General features: G+C 34.2%; 1 pseudogene; it reads right to left on the minus strand.

Moving 5' to 3' along the window:
* Positions 1 to 6,345: 6,345 nt before the first annotated feature.
* LOC112623460 lies at positions 6,346 to 7,081 on the minus strand (annotated as a pseudogene).
* Positions 7,082 to 9,924: the final 2,843 nt, after the last annotated feature.

Consider the following 9,924-nt stretch of genomic DNA (forward strand, 5'->3'; position numbering starts at 1 on the left):
CAATGAAATTATGTAACATCTCCTGATACAGTGGAGTTTTTAGATACATATAAATTAAAAAAGTGATTTATTAGGTTGTTATTATGGACTTATTATTACAAAGCGCTAGTATGAATTATTACAAAGCGCTAGTATGAATTATTACAAAGCGCTAGTATGAAGTTGAGGAGCTTGTCATTTCATATGTTAATATTTATTAAGCTTATTATGTTTATTGTTCTATTGTTAGAAAATTTTTAGTTCTAGACAATTTGGAAATGTATCAATTTCCATTTAAAAAAAATGTGAAGGTAAATTGAATTTCAGTTTAGATTATAAAATCACATTTGTATAAAGAAAGATTTATGAAAGGAAGAAATCATGGATACAAAGAGAAAAAGATCAATGGAGGGAGGAAAAGGAGAAGGAAGATGTAGGTGAGAGAAAGCTCATTCAGAGGAGATGCCGCTTTCTGGGGAGAAGGAAGTAATTTATAAGATGAAGTAGCAGCAGCAATTAACAAAAAGGCCTGAGAGACTGTGACAGCCTGAAACAGGTGTGTATTATTCTTCTTAAATGAGAAAAGACTGTCCAAGGTCATTAAGAATTAGAAAAGAAGAAAGAATTAATTTTAACAAGACAGAGAAAGATATTTATTTCCCACATTTGAGACAACGTGAAGGAGATAGAACAGAGGTAGGAAGCATGGGGGAGAGAGAGTTGCAAAAGGTCAAATAGAAAATGCTTGGCATTTTTACAGTGTATTAATAATAACAAATATGACCTAGATTCTCAGTGGTGTGATTTTATAATAAGATAGAGGTGAAATATATATTACTTACTCCAAGTGCTAAAATAGCAAAGGTTATAATAAAAAGAAATATGAGTAGACCAAAAATGAAGAATTTATTTTTGTTTTGTTTGTTTGTTTGGAATTTTTGTTATTGAGTAGCTATAATTAGACTCAGCAGCTGATATTCACCTGCAGACAGCCTCTCTGCTATTCCACTAGGATGTGGATCCAAAGATGAAGTAGAAGAGACAGAGCAGACATGAAATATTCCAGAAGGATAAATCTTTTCCATTCCCTCCTCCAGCCAAAATGTCTATAAATTTAAAAGCATCAGGATTGATTGCCCTTGATCTTCAGCCACTCTCCAACATAAAGATACCACATTGAATTTCAAAGCCTCGCAAAGCATGTGGAGTCATAGTATTCCCCTTCCCACCATTTCAATGACTTGTATTTATGAGTGTCTATTATCAAAGGAAAGCATACCCCCAGACAAGCACAGAAAAAAGGCACCCAGGTGGCCAGGTAATTCCCTATGTTTCTTTTTCAGTGAACTATGCTAACCAAGAGCTTGAGCTAACTGCTGTACCTTCTGAAAATACAACTTCTGCACGTAGCTTCATTTTTTTTCTACTCTAGTCTAAGAAGACCCACCACAAGCAACATAACCCACTAAGAAGAAACAAACTTTCCCTAGTTTTGCTATTTAAATGTTTTCACAAAAATCCAAAAAATTGTACATAGATTCTAAGCTGTTCACTTTCCCTGAGATTTTTGGTTAGCATGAATGTTAGATGTTAACTGTTTAAGTATGATTGGCAAGGCTTACATCTGTTTTTGCTGCTTGAAGAAAGAATAAATGAGCAGGAACGAGATGAAGAGGATCATAAGAGGCCGGTCCTTCAATCCACCCAGCATGTCAGTGTCAGCAAACGGTCAGTAGCAGGGCCTGCTTGTCAATACTCGCTCCAAAGGTATCTCAAGTGTATTAATTGCAGCAAGGACCCATTATGAATTCTTCAGTTTTTTTAAATCTCCTAATAATCTATTCCTAAACTATACCACTTCCTGGAGGTATTGAGTTACATTCATTTACAACTTAGCAGAAAAGTACTGTTTTAATTTTTCTTTATATTGTTCCTAAGTCTTTCCTATTTTTTAAATTCTATGCCCCCAGATTTCTTTCCAGCTTAAAGATACAGAACCTAAATCTAGTATTTTGGGATTGGACAGCTATGAGCTTATTTAGCTTTTCATATGTATTATTAAGTATATTTTCTTCTATGCCCTTGTGTCCTAGTCATTAGTGTCTGTCTATCTACAATTATCTCCTCCATTCATCTCTTATTTAACAGAGTAGTTTAATTTAACATAATCGTATTTTATCAGTGTTATTATAATACTCTTAAGCAAAAAATTATGAAATCTGCACAGTTCCTAATGTTGAAGCGTTAATTTTGTATATAAAGACAGAATAATGTGTTCTGCTGGGTTTCTACTAAATCTTTTGTGGAATTCTGATATTTTGCAAAAAAAAAAAAAAAATGCTACTGAAAATGACACATTCTATAATTAATTACTTTTGGTGAAATACCAATTTAAAAAAACCAACTACATATCTACGTTAGCAATTTTCTGAGTTCGAGGTTATAAAATGTACTAATTTGGTCATCATGATTTCTATTATGAAAAGTAGCATGTAATGGATTTATGTTAATTATAATGTCTGTAATTTCAAGGAACCAAATGGAAAACAGGAATGTCTCTTTTTCTCTGTAATAGTATTGATTTTCTTTCCCTGAGGTAAATAAGAGACTTTCTTGGGAAAAAAAAAATGTATTTTAAAGAAAAAGAGAAAAAGGTTTTCAACACTGCATGGAAGACATAAATTGATCTAAGAGAGACATAAGCTCAATAAATATTTTTCTATCATAAAAACGTTTCTTTCATAAGAAAAATTCTGTATTCTTAACTAGAAGAGCTATTGTCTCTGCTTTTTATGTCAAAAACTCAATCCATTATTTCTATCTCATAAGCTTTTTTTCATCTCATTTAGATGCAGACTGATTTAACAAGCCATCATTTAAGTGTGTGCGTTGTAATCTTTAAGACTCTTATTTTATACATTAAGAATATGAAAAGCATATGGGAAAGATTTAAAGTATATTTCCTCTTAAAAATCTCTTTGAATTGCAAACTCAGCAAGACCTTAATTAAAATCAATAGGTAAATTAAAAATATGTTTAATGCAAACTATTACTTTTAGTCTATCTCCCAAAACATCTATTTCACACCCCTCTTTTGTTCAATAATCATTCATTGAAAGTGTGTACTGTATAACAGGTACAATATTAGCCAGCAATTTGCATATCGAACAAACAAGATATTAATCCAAAAGCAATATGAAACCAAGGCAAAAGTGACCTGCATTCTCCATGAAACTGCATAGCAAAGGGCCTGAGACTGGTGCTCCTCTTCCTGAGCTGGCTGACTTAAATCACAAGAGTTTGCCTGTGGCTTTAAGAGTTATTCTTTTAGTTACAAGTTTCCTTTCTCACATCTCCACATAGTTTTTCATCTGCAATAAAGCACTTATTTTATTACATCCACATTTGCTTCAAAAAAAGCAGATGTTTTTAATACCATTATTGGATAAATGTTGTCTAAATGCAGCCAAAACAAATCCTGCCATTGATCTCTTCTGAACTTTTGGGCAAGGGTCACAGTGCTCTGGGGTTTATCTTCCTGGTATGAGCTCATCGTTCAGAGTGTGTACCTCCTTTAGGGGCGCAGAATACCATATGGTGTGCAGAGGAAGTGCTGAAGGAGCAACATGTAGTCAGTCAGTGTTTCTCAACCTTGTCTGATTTTAGGAGTCACTTGGGGAGACTTAAAAACACAGATTCTTAGGTCTCCCTAAACTACCAAATCATAATCTCCAGGGGACACATCCACAATTCAGATTTTTTGCAAGCTCCCCATATGATTCTTTCGATCAGACATGTTTGTGAAACACTATAGTACAAAGGAGACTGATAAATATTTTCTAGGGAAAACGCAGTTTATAAATAAACTTTTAAAGCTGGGTAGAGCTGATGGACCTCAGACCTGAAGGATCAGGTAAGGACTTAATGATCCCAGTAGAATTTTAGCAGCTTAAAACTAAGGTAAAGTCTATATGTCTTTCATATTTTCTATAAAATAGGTAAACAACAATCATTATATTTTCACAAGAACCAGTATATGAAACTGTCTTTTATCCTGTGACCACTAAATAGTGAATGGGTATGTGGTTGTGAGAGGAAATCCCCTATGTATTCAAAGAAACAGAAATTAATTCGAGTATGTTGAAATAAAACCTAAAATTCATCTCCTTTGCTCCTGTGGGCTGGATGAAATAAAGTCATGTCTGGCAAACAGCGCACTACTTTATTTTAGTAAAACTCAAAAATAATTTATAGCTTTTAGAAACTGACTTCGTAAGATGCGTATGGAGGAAACCCCTTGTCACAGAGCCAAGTCCTGCCAAGAAACTACACTTATTGCAATAAATGTAGTTACAGTGAATCCCCTCTTAATGAAGGTATTTGGTCCTGTCTGGATGGAAGAATAAAACCAAAGTCCCAGTCCACTCTCTGGATAGAGAAATCAATAGGTTTGCTAATCTGGGTGTAGTTTGCTTATAAAATATGTATTTCTTAAAATGGAAAATATTACTTTTAATAATTCTTTTCTTTAAAAAGGCTAATACTTGTCTAGACATAATACTATCAGTTTAGAATTACATTCTCTCATAGTTGGTCATACCCAAATGCATCAGATAAAATTATTTCTTTTTTTGTATATTTTGAAAAATTCTCATGATTTTCTAGATGCACTTCATATTTCCCACTGTATGGGATTTTATAAAGTTTAATAATTTTGTGTTTATTTCTATCATTGTCTATACTTTTATCCTCTTTAGCTTTCTATTATTTTCCTGAAACTATATTAAATCTACCAGGGTTTTCAATTCAATTCAAGAACTATTTATTGAAGTTGTGTTAAGTGTCACACACTGTACTAAGGCTGTAGGATACCGTGATGAGTAGAATAAATTCTTAAAATATTTTTCTTGATTATGCTTCAAAGTAAAATAAAGTATTCTGCATTCAGAAGTTTGTTTGTTTTTTTTATTTTTTTTTTTTATTTTGTACAAGTGAAAAACCCTGGCGTGAGAGGATCTTAGTATTAAAAAGTCCAACATATAAAACTCTCACCTCTTACTTAACATTTATCTAGCCTAGGCTTGAAGAACTTCCCTCAATAGAAACTCCCTTCTTTAGAAAATCCTAACTGTTACAAAATTATTCCTTATCATGACCAAGTTTGATATCCCTAAATATTCTGACTGTTGGTAATAGTTGCTCATTTCAGGTAGCAGGAAACAACCCCATCACCTGGCTTTGATAACCTTTTTATGTCATAACCTTTATAGCCTAAACATCTCTTTATACCACTTACCATGTTATGGAGACTTTAACCTGTTTGCAACTTATTGTAATTATTATATTTTACTTCCTTCTGTTACTTTCTTTTGTTTTTACTGAATATAATCTTTTTCCCTTACTTATTTTCTAATGTTTATTGGAATAATCACATTTTTATTAATCATTTTTCTCTTTTTATTGTTTTGAAATTTTTATTTTTTTATTTTTATTATTTTATTGGTTTATCTCTAATATTTTTGAGCTATATAAGAAACTTAGACTACATTACCTGAAAAATCCATGTTTGTTCTTATATTTCCATTAGTATTTTTCTTTTGTCTTATTTTATTTTTGTATTTATTTATTTAAAAATGAATTTTCCATTTGACATTTCCAAATGCACTTTACTTTTTAACAAGCAATACACTGTCTTTGGGGATAACAAATGTCAATACTAGGAAATTCAATTATAAAAAAATACAACATGTAGTCTGGGGTAGATATAGTCATTTTGGTAACATACATTAAGTGGCACTAATTACACAATAACTCTAAGGTAACTAACATGAAACCACAGAACTGTAACTGTGCCACAGCTGTATGGCCTTGGGCCTTTCTTGTAGAACCCATTTTCAAAAAACCAGATACCCACGCCAGAGCTATGCCAATGAAACCTGTTAAAGAGTAAAGTACTGAAGTTGTGTCTCATGAGAGTACCTTGCTGTTGACAGATGATAGGCAGCGAAGGTTAGTTATAAAGTAGCTGCAGCCTAATTTGCAAAGTTACCAACTGTTTCTCTCTCTAGACACAAGCAAGAAGTTAAGAAATTCTTTGAATTTGCCATGGTGTGTCAGGCAGAAGTGTAGAGGAGGGTTGTTAGAGTAGTGGCAAAAGGATCCTGGTAGGCCTGACAGGTTTAACATCATTAAGAATCAGGGTTGGTTTCTAAATACTGGTAACAAGATGACGTGCCTTAAATTTGTAATCTTAGGTAAACTGCATATAAATGAAAAAAGCCAGTGTTCATCCACTAAGATTAATCAACAGCACTTCAAAATTCACCTCTTAAGCGCTGTGCCTGCAGCAAGGTTTCACAAGACAAGTCACCCAGAGTTTTTCTTCCCACGTCTGGCTTGCAGAGCAGCTTTCGCAGCCACTTCAAAAACCTCTCTCACTCCATCTTTGGTCTTTGCTGAACACTCCATGTACCCCAAAGGCAGGTCCCCTTGACCATATCTCTGCCCTCTTCGCGTCTCACCCGCTTCTGCTTCATCTTGGCTAGCTCCTGTCTTGTGTGCACATCATTCCTAAGATCGTTCTTGGTCCCCACCAGGATGATGGGCACATTGGGACAGAAATGCTTGACTTTTTGTGTCCATTTCTCTGGGATGTTTTCTAAACTATCAGGGTTGCCAATGAAGAAACACGTAAGTATAACACCAGTGTCTGACTGAAAGAGGGACCTCAGGTGATCATCATCTTTCTGCCTGGCTGTGTCCCACAAAGTCAGCTCTACCCGTTTCCCATCCACCTCGATACGGGCCACATAGTCCTGAAACCCTGAGGGTGCGTACCCCTCTGGGAACTGCTCCTTGCTGAAGACAATGAGCAAGCACGTCTTGCCACAGACTCCGTCACCGACAATTACCAGCTTCTTCTGGATGGGAGCCATTGCTGGAGGACACTGGCCTGGGTGGCTGACATTGTGCAAAGTACCTTGAACTTCTCAGAGGACAGGCTCAGGCGACGAATCGGAGTCCAGTCTCTTCGTGCCCAGGACGCGAGTCGCAAGCTGGGAAAGCAGGGCTGGTAGCTGAACAGGAGACCACGGACTCACGAGAGAACCGATGGAGGACGCAGGAAGGGAGCGCGAGCCACCCAGGGCGGGCGGCCTCCACCTGATTTGAAAACTCTTACAGGTGGTGATTCTTTCTCTTTTTATCTTTGGTAGTCCTATTGAAAAACACGTTTATCTGTGTGTTTGTTCATCTGTGTCTTTGTTCAAGTGTGTTTCTTGTACTCTTTTCTTCTGGTTTCAGTTTTACTCGTGCTCGTTTCTTCATCCTCCCTTACTATTTCTTTCAGGTAGGGTCTGTGAGTGGTAAGATATCATTTTGTTTTTTTAATGTTTGGAAATGAATTTGTTTTATCTTTATTTTAGAACGCTAGTTTATCTGGGTTTAAGATTTTAGTTGACCTTTAAGGCTTCAACATATTAAAGGTATTTTCATTGTCTTCTGGCATTTATTATTGATGTTGAAAAGTGTAACGTTCTAATTCTCTTGCCTATCTAGTACATCTGACTTGTTTCCTCTGAGATATTTTTTTTTCTTTCTTTGGTGTTCTGCAACTTCACAAGTATTTGTGAATTTGTTTCTAGTTATCCTCTTCAGATTGTTTTTCACCTTTCATCTTTGATCTTGTTTTTAAATGTTCACCTCTAGAAAACTATCAGAAATTTTCTCATCAAATATCTTTCTGCCGTCTTTCTCTCTTACACTTATACCTTAATTTTTTAATCTATGATACATTTATCTTGAATCACTTTTCATATTTTCTATAACTTTATATTTATGATGCTTTATTCTAAGTGATTTTCTAAGAACTCTTTCCCAATTTATTAATCAGCTTGATATTTATCTACTTCACTATTTTGCAATGGCTATAGTTTTATTCATTTTTGAAAGAATATTTATAATATATCTTCAGCATTTATCATATCTCCGAAACATTTTAGTTACAAAGTTCCACAATACATCTCTGACAACTATTTCACATAATTAATAAATGTTGTAACATTCAAGAGAGGAACAGACACTGACCTAGATAACATTGAAGGTTTCATTACACTCTATATATGCTTGTGAAGTTTTTGAAATAATTATGAAAGCATATTTATTTGGGGTTAATGGCCAGATGTATTTTCCCTGCCAGTCATTAACCCTCAAGCCATGTCTCACTCCTAGGTCATTACTGTAATTATAAGCAAACATTTAAAAGGCAGCATAGGTATACTAGTGTGTGTATATATGTGTGTGTATATATATGTGTGTGTGTATATATAGATATATATTTGCACATAGGTGGTGTTATCATATTTGGTATATATAGGGGACATCTGAAACTGTGTGTTCAATTCATTAATCACAAAAATTGGTTGATTAGATTATCTTTCGTTTTTAATTCACATTGTAATTAACTTGTAAGTTCAGTTGGAGTGAGGTAATAGTATCAGAAGCCACTTTTAATTATAAACATTATATTGTAGTTAAGTAGATTGAAAGTTTACTATTAAATTGAAAACAGGTCTTATTAGGAACATTTAATTCTGGCAAAGAAAATGACAATGTGGCATTTATGCTAATCATGTGGAGGTACAGATGTTAAAGAGAAAAGGGCTTGTTCCTTGTAGAGTATTTCGTACCATGTGTCCCAGTAAGAATATCTTCTCTTGGACTTCCTTTAGATATTGTAACAGCTGCTGAGTCTCTGATTGGGTATGAAGCCCTAACTCTGACTCCCACTACGCTAGTTCAAACAGAATTAAGTCAGCAGAGCCACCACACAAACTCTCCTTTTAAATTGAGCTACAAGGGTAAGAGCTGAGTGATTATTGTATCTAAGATCTATTTTTTCTTCCCACCAAATTAACCCCCCACAACCCACTTTCTACCATTCAGTCTGTACTTCTGTTACCTTCTGTTGGAAAATATTTAGCTTTTTTTTGGCATTGAGCCTAGTGTTTTTCTGTGGGTATACTTGTACATATGTTTGTACTCAGAATTTATCTTATATTTTCTTTAATACTACTAACAATACATTTTAGTTGAATATTTTCTAATTCAAAATAATTACTCAATGTTTGTTGTTTACTCAAATGTCACTCATATTATAAACAGTATGGGTCTTGGTGGCCAACCTGACCATGAAATGCATAGAACTTGCAGATACCCTGAAAATAAACCAGGCATTTAGATGGTGACCTGTTCAGCTTTTATTTGTACTTTATCTATTTTTCAGACTCCACAATCATAAAGTAGCCAAGAAAACCAGGAATTTTGAAGAAAGTCAAGAAAATTACTGAAGGCCAAGAAATTAAGCCTAGTGGACAATTCACCTAGCACAAGAAGCATGGTGGACTATAAAGACATTGATGACTGAAGTTATGTATACATGCAGAAAATAGAGTCAGAAAGCATATATTAAATAAAAGAGAAAACCAAAATTGTTTTGAAATTGTCTCTCTTGCAGAAGATTTGGGGAGCTTTGCCACTTAAATTTTCTGATTCTGTTTTGATGCATTTATTTTTTATATTAACGGCCCATGGGGACCTCCATTTTTGGCAAATTAAGTTACTACCTTCCAATTTTAAATAACCCCAAATCCAGGAATCAATGAAGTCAAGCTGTAAATTGTGTTCATGTCCATAGAGAAGCAGAATAAGTTTACAATAGTGGAGAACACCAGATTTAAAATCAGATGGCCTCAACTGGAATTCTGGCTTTGCCCCTTACTCTCTATGGGATCATGGGAAAAGCATTCAAATTTTCATTTTTTTCTTATATAACATGGGAATAATATAATTTGTAGGATTATATTTTATAAGTTAATAAGTTATTATTTCTTATAAACTATAAAATAAATTCACAGTTACAAATTTTGCATAATGGAAGGACAATAT

Source organism: Theropithecus gelada, chromosome 4 (genome assembly GCF_003255815.1).
Source record: "Theropithecus gelada isolate Dixy chromosome 4, Tgel_1.0, whole genome shotgun sequence".
Lineage (NCBI taxonomy): Eukaryota > Metazoa > Chordata > Mammalia > Primates > Cercopithecidae > Theropithecus > Theropithecus gelada.